Raw genomic sequence first — 21,426 nt, 5'->3', positions numbered from 1 at the left:
CTTGGCCTTCAAGGTCCAACTCCAATGCTACCTCTTTCATACATTTTTCCTTCATCCCCAGTAAGGATTAGTTTTCTTCTTTCTCAGTATTTTTAGTTTGTACTCACACCAGCAATACTCCACACTTTCTGCTTTGTGTCTTAATTATTGGGGTACGAGAGTGTCTTCCCCCATCAGGCTGTCCCTCAGCAATACACCTAGCTAAGAACGGTTTCCCAGGATCCGTTTGCTGATAACTGCATTCCAGGGCAGGACCGGGAGCTCTCAAACCCACAACCACTAAGGAAAACCTCATGTAAAAAAACCTGTGCTGTTGATTAGGCTCTGTTTCCAGCAGGTAAAATACAAAGAAGGAAAAAAGAAAAAGAAATGAAGGCCTCAGCTTTTATAATCCTTCTGCCCACATGGCTTTGCAGAGGTAGGGTGACAACCCATCAGTGGCCTGGAGCTTCACCTGGCTCTGGTTTGCAGCGCGCTCGGCTCTCTGCCTTTTAACCAAGTAATAGAAATGACGGAGAGAGTAAAGGTGCCAGGCCGATAGTTATGCCGAGTCCATTCTTCCCATTGATGCTTAGAGGTAAGTCCCATTAATGTTAATGGAAGTTACGTGTGTAATTCCCCTTTTTCTTCACGGAGAGAATAGAGCTTTATATTCCTTGGGTAATTATGGGACCAGCACTGTTGGTTTTTTCAGCTAACTTTCTCACCTCCCTTTCCTGCTTGGACTCTTAAGAAAGGAATTGAATTCTTCTGTTCAAAAAAGAAAATTGCCAAAATATCTGGGAGGTGAAACACATGTAACTAGATCCACTTGTTTGAGGGGGGAAAAAAAGCGAGAAAACACTAGGACAGGAAGCTGGAGGGTGAGCTCCTGCTAATTTTCAGATCCCAGGAAGCATGTCGTGGTTTGGATTTTCTAACAATGCAGGGCTTTTCACCGGCAGCCCTTTTCCTCAGGTATTTGAAGTGAGAGGAAAATAACTCCCTGAACATTTTGACTAAATTAATTTTAGCGTGTTAAGATTTGAGGAGCGATGCCTAAGTCCTCGAAGAGCCTAATAAAGAATTAATCTTGGTCTCTGCCTAAGACTTAATAAAATATTTTAAATGCCTTCGTATCTGAGGTTTGGTTTAGAGGAATCTAAGAGGACAGCTGTATTACCATCCTATTAAATGTAAGCCCCCTGGGGGATCCTTTGTCACACTAGGTACTCTGATGAGAGCATACAGCAGGTCGCCCCGTTCCTTAGGTGACCAGCAGTGCCTGTTCCTTACCTGGAGATGGGAAAGTCAGCATCCTGGTCTTGCTCCGTAGATAGGTCATTTTTCAAAACAGGGTTTCACAGTGAATAAAGGAAAAGTTCAACTTTCCTGAGGTCTTTACTTCTATCGTTTTAAAAATAGTTGAGTTTTTTGTAGCTGAGAGTAGAAGAAAGGTATACTTTGACACATGGACACTTTCAGGTTTTGTGGCAACCATCCAATCTCATGTTGGAAGGGACTTTTGTAGTCACAGAATTCAGCCAAGTGGTCCAAAAGCATTCAGTGAGCGATAGGGACCTTAATCTTGTGCTTAGGATGGTGTCTGGAGAACAGCTGAGTAAGTGATTTGAATCAGCCTGTCAGGAACAGGCTGTTCTCTCTTTGGGCAACTTTGTATAAGAAAGTTCTGCCTCATGGTGAGATAAAAATATATCTCCCCCACTAGTTTTCTTTTACCTTCTACCTTGTTCTGTTCTCTTACCCATTGGCCCCTGTTCTATCCTCTTAAAACCATAGAGAATAACTTAGCTGTCTCTGCCACTTGAAAATTCTACACTTGGTCCTTAGAATTAAGAATTGACACATTTTATTGACCTTCCTTTCTCGTCCTAGATGCAATCACATTTTTAAGCCAAAATATGATTGCATCTAGGTTCTGGCTATGCATTCTCCAGCTCAACCGTATTTCTCCAATTTGGCTCATTTCTTGAGGCTTATGATAGAAGACCTTTTGTCTATCACCTCGTCCTTTAAATCTTCACACCCAGTTTACTGGTCCATGTGGCTGCCAGTCCCCAAAGCTCCTTTCAGATGAACTAATCAAAGCTTGGAGGAGACCCAGACGCAATGTTATGTGAGCTGCTTTCTCCAACAGGGCCCAGGGTAGAGAAAAGAAAATTAATTGGGAATTAGGAGACCTGGATTTTAGCCTTTTCTCAGTCATGGACGCTCTCTGTTTCAACTCCTTCCCATCTATGCATTTAATCGTTATGCAGCAAGGTGATCTTAAATACATTGGATTGTGTCACTTAAAATCCCTCAGTGGTTTCTCAATCCACTTAGGTCTTAGCCGAAAGTTCAACATCTTCCCTGAGCCCAAAAAGGTCCACTGTGGTGTGACTCCATCCTGACCACCACCTCCCCAGCCTCATTTTTCCGCTTTCTTTACGTTTTTCATTATGTTCCAGCCTTACCGGCCTTTTCATAAGATTTGTCCCACCTCAGAATCCTTCCTCAAATGCGTCTGCCTTCAATTTTTTGCCTAGTTTACTCTTAATCTCTAGATTTCAGCTCCCATATCATTGCTCCAAGCAGCTCTTCCGTAACCTGGAAGAAACGCTCTAGGTAAATGATTGGCAGCCAGATCAAACCCTATTCCCCGGAGCTAAGCATAGTCCAAGCCTTCAGCCTGTGCTTCTGAGTTGTGTCCAAGTATTTTGTGGTCCTCCCCACTGGTATGTATTCTCTGCAGGTTCTATCATCTGCAGGCTGGGTATGTAGGGATGGATGGTGACAAGATGGTATGTGGGTCTTCAAAACATTAAAAAAAAAAATGTAGTTCCCTCAACTTGAAGTGACCATGCTCAGGAAAAGGAAGAAAGGGCAAGGGAACACACATTTATTGATCACCTCCTTTGGGGTTGGACAACCATTTACTGTCAAAGGCTGGATAGTAAATATTTTAGGCACTGTGGGGTGTGCAATCTGTTTGGGACTCAGGTCGGCAGTTCTAGCCTGAAAGCAACTGTAGATGGCACCTACTTGAATGAGTGTGGCAGAATTCCAGCAAATCTTTAGTTAGAGAAACAGGTGCTTTAGACTGCTGGTCATTGTTTCCCAGGCCCTGTCTAGTGTGTGCCAGATGCTTTATGTGTATTTACTCTTTATGACAATCTGATAGGCAGTTATTTATCCATTCTACAGGCTCGTAGAGGTGAAATAAATTGTCTAGAGCCACCCAGCTTAGCATGAGAAAGATTCAGGACTCTACCCCAGGCTTTCAAATATAGGAGAAAGGAAATGGTCAATAATTGTTAATTCAACAGTTATTTATGAGTACCTACCCTAGACTAGCATCTTTATACTTCGCTTTTACCTGATTACACAGTAAGATTTTAAAATAATCTGGGGAGGCATCATGGTGTGGTGAAAAGAAAGTGAGCTTTGGAATCAGACATGACTCAAATTTTAACTCTACTATTTAACAACTCTGTGAACTTGGGTAAGTTATTTAAGTTCTGGCCTATATATCCCAAGGCCAAAAATAAATGAAGTGATATCGGCAGATGGTGGGCCTCCATGAAATAATTTTTAAATGAGGTTTTATATTGAACGGGACATTGCACTTTTTACTTATACCATTTGAGTTTTTTTCTGTACGAGGTGCTGATAAGGTCTTTTTGATTTTAAGACTTTTAAAAATAAAGGAGGCAGTCATTCATTATGTCACCTTCAGAGCTGGTCTGTCTCTAAGAAGCTGGCTTGTGTGATGAAGCATTAATTGTTTCCACCAGTAGCATTGGGAGGAGATTCAGGGAACATAGATACTGAGTTTGAAAATGAGTAACTTTTCAAGTCCTGCATTCTTTCTCCTTATTTGCTAAGTGACAAAGGAATCATTGGGAGCGTGACTTGTACGGGCCACATCATGATCTTGTGTGATACTCAGTCCAAGTGGAGTTTGGCATGGTCAGTGGGTTATTACAGTTGGCAAACATTTAAAGAAGATGTAGTGGGAGGAGTTAAGTGGTTTGTGAGAAAGATGTTTATGACCAAAAGAGAGCTGCTGTTCTTAGAGGGTTGTTTTAAGTATCTGATTATATTACATAAACTTCATTTTGATGATTGGAATCTCTTATTCCATAGGCTAGATCATCTCAAATTTCAGACCTTCAAAAGCACACCAGAATGCCTTCTTCTGCTCCTGGAATGATCCTCTATTGCCAGAAAAACTTGCCACTGCCCTTCTGTGCCTCTTCAGTTGCTTTGAGGATATTCTACCCCATTTTACATGATGCACCTTGCAAATGTCCTCACTGGAGGCAGTCCTCTCGCTCTCTTGCCCTTATCTGTGTCTGATGTGCTAATGGAGAAAGCCCCAACCTTCAAAAATCAGTGTGGGAGATTAAAATATAAGCTAGGTCATGGTTGAAAATTTGGTATTTGGTGCAATTTTAGTAATCCATAACCTTCATATCTTTCTGCTTCTATCAGATGAAAGGCAAACTCCTTTGACCCATGAAGTTGATCTGTGAACTCTGTCAAAAAATTCAAAACCCCACAGTTGTAGATCATGCATGCCATTAGCATAATTTGCCACCCAGGCTGTAAACGTATGTTCTCTAAATTGGTACATAGTACAGATAGTATTTTACAGTGTGTTAAGAAAAGATTATTTGACATGTAGTAGAGTGAACTAGAAGTTTTCCAGAAGCATTCATTCTCTTTTTCTCTTCACTTTTTCTTCCAGAAGCTGTGAGTTGTCATACACATTTAAATCTAGTCAACGAGATAGATACTACACTTCAACCAAATAAGACCACATAGTCTAGCGGAATCTCTGGGGGATCGAACAGAGTAGCAATTCAATTTTCATAAACTTAAATCAGTTTGGTAAATGAGGATGGAAAAAAAAATAAATATCACAACTAGTCAAATGCAGTCTTTGAGTTTCAGAGAACCAGTTTGTGAGCCGAAGTAATCAAATGGCGAATTTGAGCATCTGAATTTCCCTTTGCCCCCATTCTGGGGCTTCCTTCTCTCCCTTTGTGTGCGTGCGTACGTGTGTGTGTGTGTGTGTGTGTGTGTGTGTGTAGCTTGGGTGTTTGTAGGACTTACTTTACTGTTATTAAAGCTTTGTAAGATTTCTCTAGGATCTCCGTGATGATGTTCCCCTTTTTTAATTCCTGAAATTAAAATGTGTTGGAATGCTTGGCTGCCTTTCACTCCCTCCTCAATGGACCCTTTAGTTTTTCACACCAAGGTGTCCTTCTTCAGGGTGCCAGGTCAGGCTACCAAAACAGCTTCTAGAAGGGGATTAGGACCAATTAACATCCTTGTACACAAAAGCTCCTGGCAGCTGGACAGGCAGCCTGGTGGCGGCTCCGGGGCTGCATTTTAAATAGGGGCCTTCTGTACTTGAGTTCAAGTAGGAAGAGGTGGAGAAAGTTTTTATTTATCATTGAAAATGCTGTTTTTGGATAAAGTCTAATGAAAAGAAAAGTAGTGTTCAGAAGTATCTAACAAATACCATTTGAATGTTGGTCTATATTGTATGCGATTCTATCAAGGATGCTCTCTCAATATAGCCTGTTCCTTGGCCCATATTGAGATGAAGTGATGTTTCTTCACATAGCAATTTTGTCCTTACATTTCTCTTGTTCTCTGTTTAAAAAAAGTTCAGCTGGATCCCCCGGCACAAAAAGGAGCTGCGCCAAAGGATATATGGTCTTAAAAGCCAGTAGCCTTTTCATAAGAAATCTATCGTATGAGTACCTGTACCACAAAAATCTTTGTTTAGGGCAAAATAGAGTGGAGGGAGGCATTGTGCAAAGTTTGGTGGTGGTTGTTGTTGTTGTTGTTGTTGTTTTTCCTTAACCCTTCGATGTGAGAGGGGCCTAGTAATTTTTGATTTCATTTTAATCACACTAATCGGATTCTTACACTTCTTATTTTGTACCTTAAAAACATTTTTTTTTTTTTGAGGTGGTACCTATTTTTGAATCGATAAGATTAGAGTTAAAGAGATTTTGTGACCCAGGTCATTGGGAAGAGTTTTAAATAGAGATCCAGATGGAATCTGTTAAGAATAACGTGGTTAAAGGTGCAATGGAAACTGTTTCGACACTTGGATGATGAGAGTTTTCAGGTACATTCTAAAGCTCAAGGGCAAAGTAGGAGTGTTTTCAGTCCATTTAATATTGCACCTTTCCAGCTGCCTTATCTGCAAGGTACATGCAGCTTTCGCACTGAGTGAAAATACGAGAAAATAAAATGCTGTATTCAGAATTTATAGTAGGAGCCCATGGGGGAAAAATAGAAGCCTGAGGAAGAAATTAATTAACGTGTGGTAGGGCAAAAGAACGATGGTGATCACAGATTTGCCAAATCCGGGCACCAAGTATAGGGGGAAACGTGACGACCTGATCCTCTTTTTCCTGCCCTGCGATACATTTTTGTTTCATGGACGTAAACGACGAAGAGAATAGTATGCATTTCTCTTTCAATGGCTTGAATGGAAAATATTTTTTAAAAAGTCAGCCTCCTGGCCCCTAATCTAAATTATGGTCATTTTCAGTTTCCTGGGTTTTATGCATAACTCTAGATTCTTCTTAGTGTGATATTTTCGAAGCAAACCTTAATACAGTCTCAATGTGTGGCTTCCCCCCCTGGGTTTTAGTTTCAGATACTGTATTGTGAGTCTTCAGACATGTTGAGTCCCCCTAATGTTAAATGGTAATTGCCAGAAGTATAGGTGGGGATGGAAACATTGTTATATTTTGTTCATTTTTCACACTTCAGCAGTTACCCCTTTCTCTCTCTTGCTGTATGCTTATTAGGGTATGAAATGCAGGTGTGTGGGAAATGGCTAGCGGACATTGACAGGTTATTTTGTTGGTCACTGCCTAATTAGTAGCATAGTGGGTGCACCCTGCTAAGCTTTAGTGTGGGGCCGCAGAGCTGGTCTGTTCTAATTTCCTCACGGCTTTGATATTCGCCAAAAGATTGACGGTTTACACAAAAAGCCACGGCCCGAAGGAGGCCTGTGGAAACAATGAGCCTTCTTGCTTGTAGACACCACAGATGTGAGAGAAAGCTGGCTAAAAACAATTGGCTGACACTGTCTAATTGTCTCCGATGTCAGCGTCATTAATGTTTTCCCATGTAAAACGGAGAAGGCCAAGGTTGTATCCTCCCTTTATTTTGAGTCACATGATGATGTAACTTATCGAGATTCAGATTAAGTGTTAATTGTATTTGTGCAATAAAGACAGAGAAGCTACCTTGGATTTAATGAGTATGTGCTTAATTAATTTTGACAGCCTTAATCTTTATTACCTCTGGAATAATCCTTATCAGCATTAATAGCATTTTTCGGTAATTCAAATCACAACTCATTGAATGATAATATAGATTTACATTTCTTTTTGAGTTCAGACTAGGGAAATGGTTATGAAAGTTTGCTTGCCTCTTGGGAAGCTTCTTCTGAGTGCGCTAAGCAGTAATTAGGACAAATACTTTGGGGGTGTCAGCAGAGCTTTGCAAAGTAGGCAACTGACCCCAGGGCTCTAAAGAAGCACACGGTAATAGTCAAGAAGCACAAAATGACAAGGTTACCCCTGTGAAACTCCAAACCTATTTTTATGGACAAAATGGTTTTAAAGATTTTTTCTCTGGAGGAGGGAATACCTGGGGAAGGTGAAACCCTAGGGAGAACGGACAGATTGAACTGAAATTAAACTTTTTTTTTTTTTTCGAGGTAAGACCTGTAGTTTCCCACAGTGCTGATGATATATCCATCCAAACCCAAGTGTATTCCTTGTCATTGCAATCAGCAAATATTATCATACAGTTTGCACTGTGCAGCAACATCTGGGACACCAAAATAAGGCAGATTCTGTAGTTTCTGCTCCTTTTGATATTTTCTAGGCAGTCCTTTTTTTTTTTTTTTTTCCATCTGAGCAAGTTAGTGGCAGTAGAACAGGGCTGTGCCCAGGAGAAGAGCTACTCTTGTGATTTATTTATTGTCTGGGAAGCTTTTGAGCTCAGGGAAGCCCAGGTATCTCGAGCTTCCCCTGGAGTTAAAGTGTATCAAACTTGATTCCCAAAAATAATCTCTTTGAAAAATGAGCCTCCTCAAAATCATTTTTCCAGAAAAGCCCCATGTTTTCCTCTGAAACTTTTATTATCCAGGTTTGTTACTTGAGTACACAACTACCCTTGACAGGAAGCATTATTTGAACCTGGAGTCATGCGTAGAAAATTATATCGCTGAGTATCTGGCTATCCTGAGTATCTGGTTACCTGGCTACCTTCTTCACAACAACCCCTGCAAAGTGTAATCCACCCAGTGGATGCCCCGTATGTGGGGCAACATACAGTGTCCACAGTGGTCTCGGAGGGAATATGCTACAGCACAGCTTATGGCCCCAGAGTCTACTGTCCCCAAAAAGGGCATAGCCTTTGGGGGTCAGGTAGATCTGAGTTTAAATCTGGCCTCTTCTGTACTAGAGACTTTGGACATGACCTTTCTGAGCCTCAACTTCTTCATATTTAAAAGCGGTCATAGGGGCCCCTGGGTGGCTCAGTCGTTAAGCGTCTGCCTGCGGCTCAGGTCATGATCTCAGGGTCCTGGGATCGAGCCCCGCATGGGGCTCTCTGCTCAGCAGGGAGCCTGCTTCTCCCTCTCCCACTCCCCCTGCTTGTGTTCCCTCTCTCGCTGTGTCTCTCTCTGTCAAATAAATAAAATCTTTAAAAATAAAATAAAAGTGGTAATAATGCCTTGCAGGGTTGGTGTGAGACTTACAGATGATGGTGAGGTGCTCCACACAGGGTCTCCTGGGGTAGCGGTTCTGGCAGTGGTGGCCACCTTATTCTGACAGTAGCACCTTCTCTGCTCTAGGCTTTGCCTGCCTTGGGCTGTGCACCCTCCGTGTTCTAGGTGCGTACACCTGAGCTTGTTACTTTACCTGTCCGCGCTTGGTTCCCCGTAGGTAACCTGGGGATGGTGACAGTGTGGTGTAGTGGGGAGGAATGAGTGAGCTGAAGATGGTGATGTTCGTAATAATAGATGCAATGACTACGACCGACACTGATGGGGGGCTCAGTGCCAGGCTCCGTGCCGTTTGTTTTTGTAATGCACAGTATCTCATTTAACGCACATTGCGCAGAGTCTGGAACATGGTAAATACTTTATCGAAGTGTGATGCTATTGTGTTCATTGTGCAGTTCTCAGAGTCATTGAGGAATTTTGGCTCTGCCAGATTCTTCACATGTTGTTCCTCGGGGGCCCTGGGGAACCAGTTCTTCACCCAGGCATTTAGTATCTATGAGGTGAAGAAGGTATTTCACATGAATTGTCCCCCTTTCTTTTAAACCCTTTAGCTTCTGTCCCTCCCTTATGCCCCTTCTGTCCCTCCCTTATCTCGAGCTTCCCCTGGAGTTAAAGTGTATCAAACTTGATTCCCAAAAATAATCTCTCCCTCCCGCCAACTTTTAAAAAAATTCTCTTGTCTAAAGACAGCAAGACAGTGTGAAGTAAGTCCAGGCTTGTCCATAAAATGCTATTTGCTCGTCCTGATTTATTCCAGAACACAAGCTCTTTGCCTGCAGCTTTTCTGTCAGTGACCTACACCACCTGGGGACTGTGGTCCCCAGGGTACAGCCGGATGGACGTGCAAAATACCCTCTTCTTCCCCTCCGTTTTTATTGGCTTAATTTGCCCCCAAAGGGGATAAAGTTTTAGTTTTTAAATACCATGCCTTCGTTTGTGTGTATTGGTTTATTTGTTTATCATTTAAGCCAACAGCTTCAAATCAGTTCAGCAAACATTTCCTAAGCAGTCATTTGCAAGCTACTGGGTTGCACATGCGGAATACAAATCTGAATGTGGGAAGTTTAGTGTGATGTTGTGAGGGCAAGGCAAGTGCAGCTCTGGTATCTTATCTCGCTCACATCTTGCATGTATCCCTTAATAGCCTACAGAAGATACTGGCCCTAAGACTTTTTCCTCCTTTGCAAAAAAAGGGGTTGAGAATATCGATGTCACTGGATTGTTTTTAGGATTAAATGAAATAATGTATATGAAGCAGTCATCACTCAGTAAATGGGAGTCATTAACGAGACACTGAGTCCTCCCTAACTGGAGGAAGCAGACACACAGAAAAGATAATTTCCATGGACTGTGGTAAGTGTACTAGACTCATTCTGGCAGGTGGGAAGAAGGAGACTTAGGGAAGGTTTCCTGGAAGGGCCGGTAGTTAACTTTAGTCTTGATGGATGAGGCAGAGTCGTTGAGGTAAAGTAGGGCCAGAGACTGTGTTTTCCCAGTGGAAGAGACAGCCTGAGTAAATGCACAGGGAAGAAAACATGGTATATTCCAGAAACCGCATGAAATTCATTGTTATTAGGATCACAAAGTCCTCGGGTTGGACTTATTTGTAAGAGAGGCTGCTTGGAAGTGAGCTGGCCCTGTTTAGCCTTCCCTTTGTTTTACTCCCCTCAGTCTACCTTAGTATATTCCAGCTCCCTTTAGAAGGTGTTGTGGTCCAAAGAATGCCAGATCTTGTTTAATTTAACTTTTATTCTGAAGGGAAGGGTTATCTATGGGGAAAGATCTTGTCTGTTATTTGAGGAAAAGTCAAACCTGGATTTCCAGAGCTTTCCTTACCAACTGTGTGATCTTATACTATTATTTAACCTGTGTCTCAGATTCGTCATCTATAAAATTAAAAGTTTGCCTAATAAGAGTATTTACCTCATCCAGGATACTTCAGGATTAAGTGATACAACACATGTAAAGTGCTTGGAACAGTCCCTGAAACCAGGAAAGGCCTCGATAAATGTTAACATTATCAAGTGTTAACTAGTCCCAGAGAATTTCCATTCAGAGGAAGGCAGGATTTAACTGAGAGAAATGGTGGAATTTTCCAGCATGATGTCATTTGCTATTTGGAAACAGAGGTCAGTGAGAGCAATTGAAAAGGTGATTCAGTTCTTTCGATTTTATCTTCTAGAGGAGAATGCAGTGTTACTGCATATAAACTCTAGTTGGAAAGGGAAGCAGATTCTAAATGGTGATTCCATGCCACCTTGTGCTATTCTCTCACAAAGTCAAAAACGTTTAAAGCAAAAGCCCTGAGAACAAACTCACCCCACTGGGCAGAACCTTCCTCCCCTCCCCGCATGCCTTACTATATCCTCTTTCTCTCTTCCTCCCTTCCGCCCCCTTCCTACTGTCTTAATGTCTCCCCACCTTCCTCCCTTCCCCTTCTCCTCCCCCTACCCTTTAACCTTCCTTCTTTACAAATCAGCTTGCTTGGCTTGGAGAACAGTGTGGGCTGGATTTCAAACCCATGGCTAGGAGCCCTTGTGCAAGGCAACTCGCACAGCCATGTGAGAGAGCCCCTATCCCCCTCGGAATTCTTTTTTTTTTTTTAAAGATTTATTTATTTATTTGAGAGAGCGAGAATGAGAGAGATAGAGAGTACATGAGAGGGGGGGAGGGTTAGAGGGAGAAGCAGGCTCCTCGCGGAGCAGGGAGCCCAATGCGAGACTCGATCCCAGGACTCCAGGATCATGACCTGAGCCGAAGGCAGTCGCTTAACCAACTGAGCCACCCAGGCGCCCCTCCCCTCGGAATTCTTGACTCCTTGAGCCTACCCAATGGTGATCATTTTGTTTTATTTTATTTTTTATTGTAGTAAAATACACAAAACAGAACATTTACCATCTTAACTATTTTTTTAAAAAGATTTTATTATTTTTAAGTACTCTCTAAACCCAGTGTGGGGCTCGAGCCCACAAGCCCGAGCTCAAGAGTTGCATGCTCCACTGACCAAGACAGCTGGGTGCCCCCCGGCTTAACTGTTTTTAAATGTACAATTCAGTAGTGTTAAGTATATTCATATGGTTGGACAGCCAATCTCCAGGACTTTTTCATCTTGCAAAACTGAAATTCCATGCGCGTTAAACAACTCCTCTTTCTCCCCTCCCCCCAGGCACTGGCAACTACCATTCTACTCTCCTTCTCAATGCATTTGACTACTCCAGGTACTGCACGTAAGTGGAATCATACAGTATTTGTCCTTTTGTGACTGGTATAGTTCACTTAGCATAATGTCCTCAGGGTTCATCCATGTTGTAGCATGTGTCAGAATTTCCTTCCTCTTTTAAGACCGGATAATATTCCAGTGTGTGTGTGTGTGTGTGTGTGTGTGTACCACATTTTGTTTATCCATTCATCCTTCGATAGAACATTTGGGTTACTTCCACCTTTTGGTTATTGTGAGTACCACTACTGTGAACATGGGCATACAGACAGCTCTTTGAGATCCTGCTTTCGATTCTTTTGGGTATTCACCCAGAATTGGAATTGCTGAATCATGTGGTAATTCTACTAGAGGAACTGCTGTACTATTTCCATCTGTAATGGAAATTTGTAAATGTGTCATTTACATTCCCATAAACAGCGCACAAAGTTTCCAGTTTCTTCACATCTTTGCCAGCACTTGTTGTTTTCCGGGTTTTTTGACAGTAACCATCCTAATGGCTGTGAGGTGGTATCTCATTGTAGTTTTGATTTATATCGACCTAATGATTAGTGACACGGAGCATCTTTTCATGTGCTTACTGGCCATGTATATCTTCTTTGGAGAAATGTCTATTCAAGTCCCTTAGCCATCTCTGAGTTGGGTTGCTTGTTTTCTTTTTGTTGTTGTTGAGTTTTAGGTATTCTCTATATATTCTGGATATGAATTCCTTATCAAATGCATGATTCACAGGTACTTTCTTCCATGCTGTGGATTGTTTTTTTTATACTTTTGATACTGTCTTTTGATGCACAAAATTTTAGAATTTTCATGACGTCCAGTTTGTCTATTTTTCTTTTATTACCTGTGCCTTTGGTTTCATATCCAAAAAATCATGACCAAATCCAGTGTCATGAAGCTTTTGTTATATGTTTTCTTCTAAGAGTTTTATAGTTTGAGGTCTTACATTTAGGTCCTTGATCCATGTTGAGTTAATTTTTTTAAATTTTTTTTTAAAGATTTTATTTATTTATTTGAGAGAGAAAGAATGAGACAGAGAGAGAGCATGAGAGGGGGGAGGGTCAGAGGGAGAAGCAGACTCCCTGCTGAGCAGGGAGCCCGTTGCGGGACTCGATCCCGGGACTCCAGGATCATGACCTGAGCCGAAGGCAGTCGCTTAACCAACTGAGCCACCCAGGCACCCTAGAGTTAATTTTTGTATATGATATTAGGTAAGAGCTCAGTTTCACTCTTTTGCATGTGGATATCCAATTTTCCCAGCGTCATTTGTTAGAAACATTGTTCCTTCCCATTGAATGGTTTTGGCACCCTTGTCAAAATCACTTGACAATATATGCAAGAATTTATTTCTGGGCTTTCTATTCTGTTCCATTGGTCTACGTGTCTGTCTTTATGCCTGTACTACACTATTTTGATCACTGTAGCTTTGTAGTAAATTTTGAAGCCAGGAAGTGTGAATCTTCTAGTTTTATTGTTCTTGTTCAAGATTGTTTTGGCTATTTGGGTCACTTGACATTCCGTATGAATTTTATGATGGATTTCTCTATTTTGCAAAAAAAGTCATTGGGATTTTGATGGAATTGCACTGAATCTGTAGATTGCTTTGGGTAGTATTGATGTTTTAACAGTATTAAATCTTGCAATCATGAAAATGAGGTATGTTTCCATTTATGTGTGTCTTATTTAATTTCTTTCAGCAATGTTTTATATCTTCATTGTAACCTTCTTGGTTAAATTAATTTTTAAGTATTTTATTCTTTTGATACTATTATAAATGGAATTGTTTCTGTAATTTCCTTTTCAGATTGTTCATTGTTAGTGTATAGAAAGGCAATTGATGTCTGTGTGTTGACTTTGTATTTTGCTAATTTGCTGAATTCATTTATTCTAAGCTTTTTTGTGTGACATCTTTAGGGTTTTTTTACATATAAGATCATATCATCAGCAAACAGTGATAATTTTACCTCTTCCTTTCTCATTTGGATGTCTTTTATTTCTTTTTCTTGCCTAATTGCTGTGGTTAGAAGTCCCAGTACTGTGTTGACTAGAAGTGGTGAAAGCCAGGCATCTTTGCCTTGTTCCCGATCTCAGAGGAAAAGCTATCTGTCTTTTACTACTGAATATAATGTTTGCTGTGAATATTTCATATATAGCTTTTACTATGTTGAGGTAATTTCCTTTTATTCCCAGCTTTTAAATTGTTTTTATCATAAAAGGGTGTTGAATTTTGTCAAATGTTTTTTTCTACATCAGTTGGGATGATCGTATTTTTTTCCCTTCATTCTGTTAATGTGATGTATTACATTGATTGATTTTTGTGTGTTGAAACATCCCTGCATTGCAAGAATAAATCCAACATGGTCATTATCTATGTGCTGAGGGTCAGCCTGTGTGCAAGCTGCTCTTGGGGCAGGGATCCTTCCATGTGGCTGGGATGGGAAATGGGTAGCCACTATTGTGCTAAGAGCTGAAATTGACTGATATTAACCACCAATCCTTTTGCCGAAATTTGCAAGCCTTTAAAAGACTCCAGGATTCCAAAACAGTTATATCAGATAGATTCCACCAGTGTGATTATTGTCTAGATGTGGAAACAGATTCCTGGTGCTTCCTAATTCCCCATCTTCCCAGAATCATTCTTATTGTCTTAGTTGTATCATTTAAAGAAGAACCACTTTGATTTTTTTAATATTTATTTTTTGAGTAATCTCTACACGCAATGTGGGGCTCGAACTCACAACCCTGAGATCAAGAGTCGCATTCTCTTTCAGCTGAGCCAGCCAGGCATCCCAGAACCATTTTTAATTTTGATGATGTCCAGTTTATCAATTTTTTCTTTTTTTGGTTTGTGCTTTTTGTGTTCTAAGATTTTTGCCCAGCTTAGGATCACAAACATTTTGTGTTGTTTTCTTTTAGAAGTCTTATAATTTAGTTCTTAAATTTAGGTCTGTTATCCATTTTGAATGATTTTTGTTAAATGGTGGGAAGTAAGGATTGGGATGCTCTTCAGTGATTATGATTATCCAGTTGTTCCAGCAGCATTTCTTAAAAAGACTCTTTTACCCATTGAATTACCTTCTTTGGTAGTTTTTTTTTTTTTTAAATCCTTGTTGAAAATCAATTGACATATATATGGTCTTTTTCTGGACTCCCTTCAGTTTCATTAGTCTATATACATGTCTGTCCTTAAGCCACTACCATGCTGCTTCCATAGCTAGAGCTTTGTACTAAGTCTTGAGGTCAGGTAGCATAAGTCTTCCCACTGTTATTTTTCGAAACTGTATGGGCTATTTTAGATCCTTTGTGTTTCCCTATAAATTTTGGGACTCTGAACCCTTTGGATACAGGAGCATGTCCCATCTTTATTGTTATCCCACAGTGCCTAATGCAGTACCTACTAAGGTACGTTTCCATATTTGTAGATGATCGGTTAATGAGAACTGATGGAATCAATAGGTTTCAACTCCTTGGATCCTAGAATCTTAGAGCTGAAAGGGGACATACAGGGACACTAAGATGAAGATTAGACCCAACCATCTCATTAAAAAGATGATACAACTGACGCCCAGAGAGATTGGGCACATGGTAAGTCAGAGATAGGACCAGAATTCAGGTCTTCAACCCCCCTACTCCTAAATCAGGCACTGGGCTTACCTGGGTTGGTGGGTCTGTGGAGTTCTATTTATGTGCCAGAGATAGGACTTCATTTTACCCTTACCACCAGGGTTCATCAATAATGTGTCAGGCCATCGAGATACAGAGAGGAATAGGACATGGTACTTACATTGAAGTGTTCATCGTCTATTGGGAGCTGCTTTTGTATGTCTCACTGAAAGTGCCCCTAAACAAGGTCCTTGATGTGTGTGTGGTCTAAGGAAATATGCCTAAAAGTTGACCTTAGGCATCTGTGTTTTAGTGACAGACTTAAGGCAAGTCAGCACCTGCATGGATTTGATCAAAGAGTCTTTCTGGAGGCACAAGCAGCAATGCCAAGGACAAAATTCTTGCAAAGCAAACAACCTCCACATTCCAGGTGCTGCCATCTGCACACCTGTATTGGAGGACTTGCTGAGCACAGACATTTTGACTTGTTAATGGATGACCATAAAATTGACAAATTAGGGGGGAGGAAAGTGCATCTCTGAAAGCTTCCAGTTCATCATTCTCCTGGGAATGACTCAGCTCTTTCTTTCCTTCAAGCTATAATTTCAGTTTCTTCTCTAATGGACATATTGATATTTTCGTTCTTATTTCTAACCTTCTGGCCTACTGAAAATGTCTTTAAAAGGAAATAGAGAAGTTGGGAAGTGTAATTTGAAAAATAACTTTTATGCAAAGCAACTCTTACCAATATTAAGATTTAGTCAATGCCCCATATTGGAACATTTCTAAACTTAAATCAGCTATCAATTAATGCTGCCATTTTGCTCTGATAAAGGAAATTTTCATTCTTTTTAAGTACTTTTATTCATAATTGTTAAGCAGAAACAAATGTTAATTACATTGGGAAGCATTAAAACATGCTGTTTCCTTTATCAAATAAAATGTTTTTCTAAAATTTTGTATTTAGACATTAAGTAAACAAAACTAGGTTAACAATATAATGAATACCCTTGAAGTATTTGGTGATTAAACAACACAATTCTAAACAACACATGGGTCAAAGAAGAAGTCTCAGACAAAATTTAAAAATATTTTTAGCTAAATGAAAATGAAAATATAATTTAACAAAATTTGGGGGATATAGTAGAAACAGTGCCTTGAGGTAAATTTAGAGTAGTGCATGCATATATTAGAAAGGAAGAGGGTACGTGGGTGGCTCAGTCGATTAAGCATGTGCCTTGACTCAGGTTATGATCCCAGGGTTCTGGGATCCAGCCCTGCATCAGATACCCTGCTCCCCAGGGAGCCTGCTTCTCCCTCTCCCACTACCCCTTCCCCTGCTCGTGCTCTCTTTCTCCCTCTCTCTCTTTCAAATAAATAAATTAAATATTTAAAAAAAGGAAAAGAAGAAAGACCTAAACCTAGTAATGTCATCTTTTATTTAGGGAAACCAGAAAAACAATAGTAAATTAAATCCAATGTAAGCAGAAGAAAGGACATAATAAAAATTAGAGCAGAAATCAGTGAAATTAAAAACAGAAAATCAATAGAAAAAATAAACAAAACCAAAGCTGTTTTTTTTTTAAAAAGATTGTTATCATTAAACCTGATAAATCTCTATCCAGGTTAACCAACCGGATACAAATCACAATACCAGCAATGAAAGAGGGGCCCTCTCTACTGATCCCATGGACATTAAAAGGATACTTACATAGTGCACATTTGAAAGTTGCCAAGAGAGCAAATCTTAAAAGTACTCATTACAAGAGAAAACAATTTTTTGGTCACTTTGTATGGTAATGGGTGGGAACTAGACTACTGTGATCATTTCACAGTGTATATAAATCTTGAGTCATTATGTTGTACATCTGAAACTAATATGTATTAATGTATATATTACACTTCAAAAAAAAGGGTACTTAAGGAATGTTATTTACAATTCTATACCCACCAATTTGATAACTTAGATGAAATGAACCAATTCCTTGAAAGCTACAGTCCATCAAAAATCACACGAGGAGAAATATTGAACAGATGTGTATCTTTACACATTTATATGTAGCTACATATTTTTACTCTTCTGCTTCTTGTTATTTCTTCGCATGTTTCTCTGCTTCTATCTGGGGTCATTTTCCTTGTGCCTGTTGAACTCCTACTAGAAGTGTGTGTGCACATGTACTGGAAACAATTCTATTAACTTTTATGTCAGTGAAGAGCTTCAGCCTTTTATAGGATGGCAAGCAAGCAAAACTCTACAGGTACCAATAACAGACAAGGCTTAATGGATCACAGCGTGGCAGGTTTTTTTACCCATAGCACCCATATGCTGAATGTATAATTGGTGTTGACATTTTACATTCCCCATATCATAGCAGATCTCGAGCACTCCAGAATCTGCTGTTCTCACAGGTATGGATTTCCATAGCCAGCGTAAATGTCAAAGGCTGTTAGACACCAGTGGTGGCCACAGGATTGTTCTTGAGGCCTGATACAGTCTGTGTGCCAGGAACAGGCAGATACTCACCTTTAGAAAGGCAAGTCAGCTACTAACAGATGACACCATCTTTGTAGCCATTTAGGTTCTTTGTCTTATAAATGGAAGTCTGCATATTGAGCCCATTGGGTTATGTTGGTAAGATTGCTGTGCCTAGTCTCATGACAAATGCCAAGAATGATGCTGGCCACTTGGGCTATATTCGCCTGATTGATCCCATTGTTTTATTTAGTTTTGTCTGGATATGGATTTTTATGGATACCCATAGGTATTCAAGTGAATTCAGTTGGCAACAATCCACTGTAAACCTTTATCTCCTGTTAGACTTTTCATTGGCACACAAGGCTGGTGTCTTGAGATCCTGAGTCTTTCAATACCCTTGTTGGCTTGACATCCTTCATCAAGCCTGTGCTTTCTTTTTCCTTAACATCTCTTGGTCTCTTTTCTTAACAGCATAGGAGGGAACTGGAAGCCTGGTTGTTGGTCTTTGGTGCACATGTGCCACTGTCACCCTCAAGTGGCTCTTCCTGATTGAGAAAATGCCCTTGGACTTGACGAGGTTTCACAGTTCAATCATGTAAAATGTCAACACCAATTATACATTCAGCAGGGGGAGCAACAGCAGTGGTAGACAGTAGTCATCTGAACGGCCTCACCTCGATGGTCATTTCCCCTCCAACTTACTGTTTTCATATCTGGTCACTGGAGTGCATACACCTCACCCTTCGAGAGAGTCAGGTAATAACATAAACTTTATAGTCTCTCCCCTCATCCCATTGTTCTGTCGGTGGAGCCTAAGGCTTTCATTTCCCCCTGGGATGGAAAGATCTTGGCCTCACCCAGAGTCTCCCCTGATTGTTAGAGGCTATTAAATCAGGACATAGGGATGCAAGGTCAGGCTCAGATGTTTAAGGAGTAGCCACCTAGTTCCTTAGTTGCTGTAGTAGAGAGGGATGGAGCTCCATGGAAGAAACTGTGTTATGGTGGCACCTTTCAACCAGGACAGCTGCTAGCTTGGGACTCCCATGGCTTGAATTTCTTCAGTGTTTACCCCATTAGGCTCTTCGGTGGGAATTCTTGTTTTATCAGCTCTGTACACATGTAGGTCCCTTTGGAGGGGTTTGTTATTCCTGTTCTTGGTTTTGTCTCAGACTAAACAGACTCCAACTGGGTTGGGGGCTATCTCTCTTTTTCTTAGGCGTCTTTCAGTCCCAAATCATCACAGCCTCTTGCATAGGCTTCAGGGTACTAACAACAAAGTTCGGGGAATCTTCTACCCTGGGGGCCGGGTTCTAAAAACTTATCAGTCATTCTCTGGAGAGGGAGTCTATCATTGAGCCTGTCATTGTTTCCATCAGTCTGGAGCAGCTACAGCCTTCAGGTTTTGAATAGCTTCTTCCATGGGAAGTCTCTCTGGGTTGGCCATTAATGTAGTCATTGACAAAGGAAGACAAAGCAGCAAATATTATTGTGGAGCATGATTCTGTTCCAGCTGAATGGGCTGCATGGGATCACATGTGAGACAACCCAGTTGCTGCTTTGTACCCTCTCACTCCCTTGTCACACAGATGCATCAGGCAATCTTTAACAGCTCTCTGGTGTGCTGACCAGAGGGGTCCCAGACTTCCTTCTTTTCCTCCTCACTGTGGTCTGCATCTCTGTACTCTGGACAGGGATATGTCTCCAAGCATGTTTTAATGTGGTTGCTAAAACAGGGTACAAGTACGCTTTCCTCTCTGAGGGGTGCCCTGGATACTCTCTCCTAGTTTCCTGTCCTGTAGGAGAGCAAGCAACGGCCATGGCATCATTTGGGCAGCTTGTTTCTTTTGTTTCTTTGTTTGTTTTTAAAGTTTATTTTTTTTTAGTAATCTCTACACCCATCCTGGGGCTCAAACTCATGACCCTGAGATCAAAAGTCACACACCCCTCTAACTTAGCCAGCCAGGCACCAGGGCAGCTTGTTTCAGTTGTATTTTCCACTGCTCAGTCTCTTCTATTGACTCAATTCATATATATTTACAGTTGAGGCACCCCTTATTCCTCCCTTTACCCACCACTTTTTTTTTAAGATTCCATTTTTAAGTAATCTCTACACCCAATGTGGGGCTCGAACTCACAACCCTGAGATCAAGAGTCGCGTGTTCTTCCGACTGAGTCAGCCAGGCACCCCCCCCCCCCTTTACCCACCACTTGTGTGAGAATATTTGCTTCTGGTTTCCAAAATGTTTCCTCATATCCCTGAACCAAGACTATAGGATTCTTGCTTTTTCTCTTCCCCAAAGTCATTGTCTATCTTGACATCTTGTTAGCTGCTCCTATTTTGTCAAGGAAGAACCTCAAGGAAGACCCATGTCTCAACCCTCTAGTGCCAAAAATAGGTGACAAGTTCCAATGGACTTAAGAAAGACAATCTGTTACTCATAGCAGAGCAAAGGGCAGGATTATAAGCATAGCAGCTCTGGTTTCTCTTCCCCCAAGTCATCTGAGACAACTCCATGGACCCAGATGCTGGTTATACATGCAGTGGGTTGTGCAGTGGAAGAACCAAAGGCCAAAGGCTCAGCGTTTTTTGTAGTAAGCAATAAGCCAGCCTCCCCCTCTCCCAGGAAGTGATCAGTTGCATGGTAGTCATGTTATGGTCATGTGATCTACTTAACTATGTGACTATGTGCCTATGTGACTAGCTACAAAAATAACCCAGGACCAGATGATGATTAGATTTTGCAGTTTGGCACACACAGCAAGGATGTGATGAGATATTCAGGACCCATGGCAGACTGCTTCTCCCAACATTTCATCTGAAAATATCTGTATTTTAACTTTGGTTTTGAGGACTATTTTTACTGGGTATAGAATTCTAGGATGGCACTTATTTTCTTTCAGCACTTTAAAAATGTTATTCCATAGTCTTCTGGCTTCCATTGTTTTGGTGGAAAATCTGAGTCCTTCAGCAGTTGCTCTCTGCCCAGGCAAAGCCTCCCACCCTGTGGATTCACAGCTTCTTCCCATGTGCCCAGATATAGCAACTACCTCATGGGGGAAAAGTCTGCAGAACATCAGTTGTCTTCTCCACAGTTCTCTCCTCTCTGGCATCTCAGTCCCTTAGTCCTTGTTTCTAACTTTTGCCCTTTCAGACCCATGGGTTGTAATGGCTTCCCACTGTTGCAAGTCCCAGGATGATTCCTTATCCCATATTGGTTTCCTGAACTCTGCCTAAACTTTGTACGTGGTCTTTCATTAAACTTCATTTAGTTACTCTTTTTAGGTGTGACATCTACTTCCTGCTGGGACACATAT

This window comes from Mirounga angustirostris, unplaced genomic scaffold (genome assembly GCF_029215605.1).
Source record: "Mirounga angustirostris isolate CCGP_5_RB_7025 unplaced genomic scaffold, mMirAng1.0.hap1 SCAF_6, whole genome shotgun sequence".
Taxonomy (NCBI): Eukaryota; Metazoa; Chordata; class Mammalia; order Carnivora; family Phocidae; genus Mirounga; species Mirounga angustirostris.
This window is presented reverse-complemented; position numbering follows the sequence as displayed.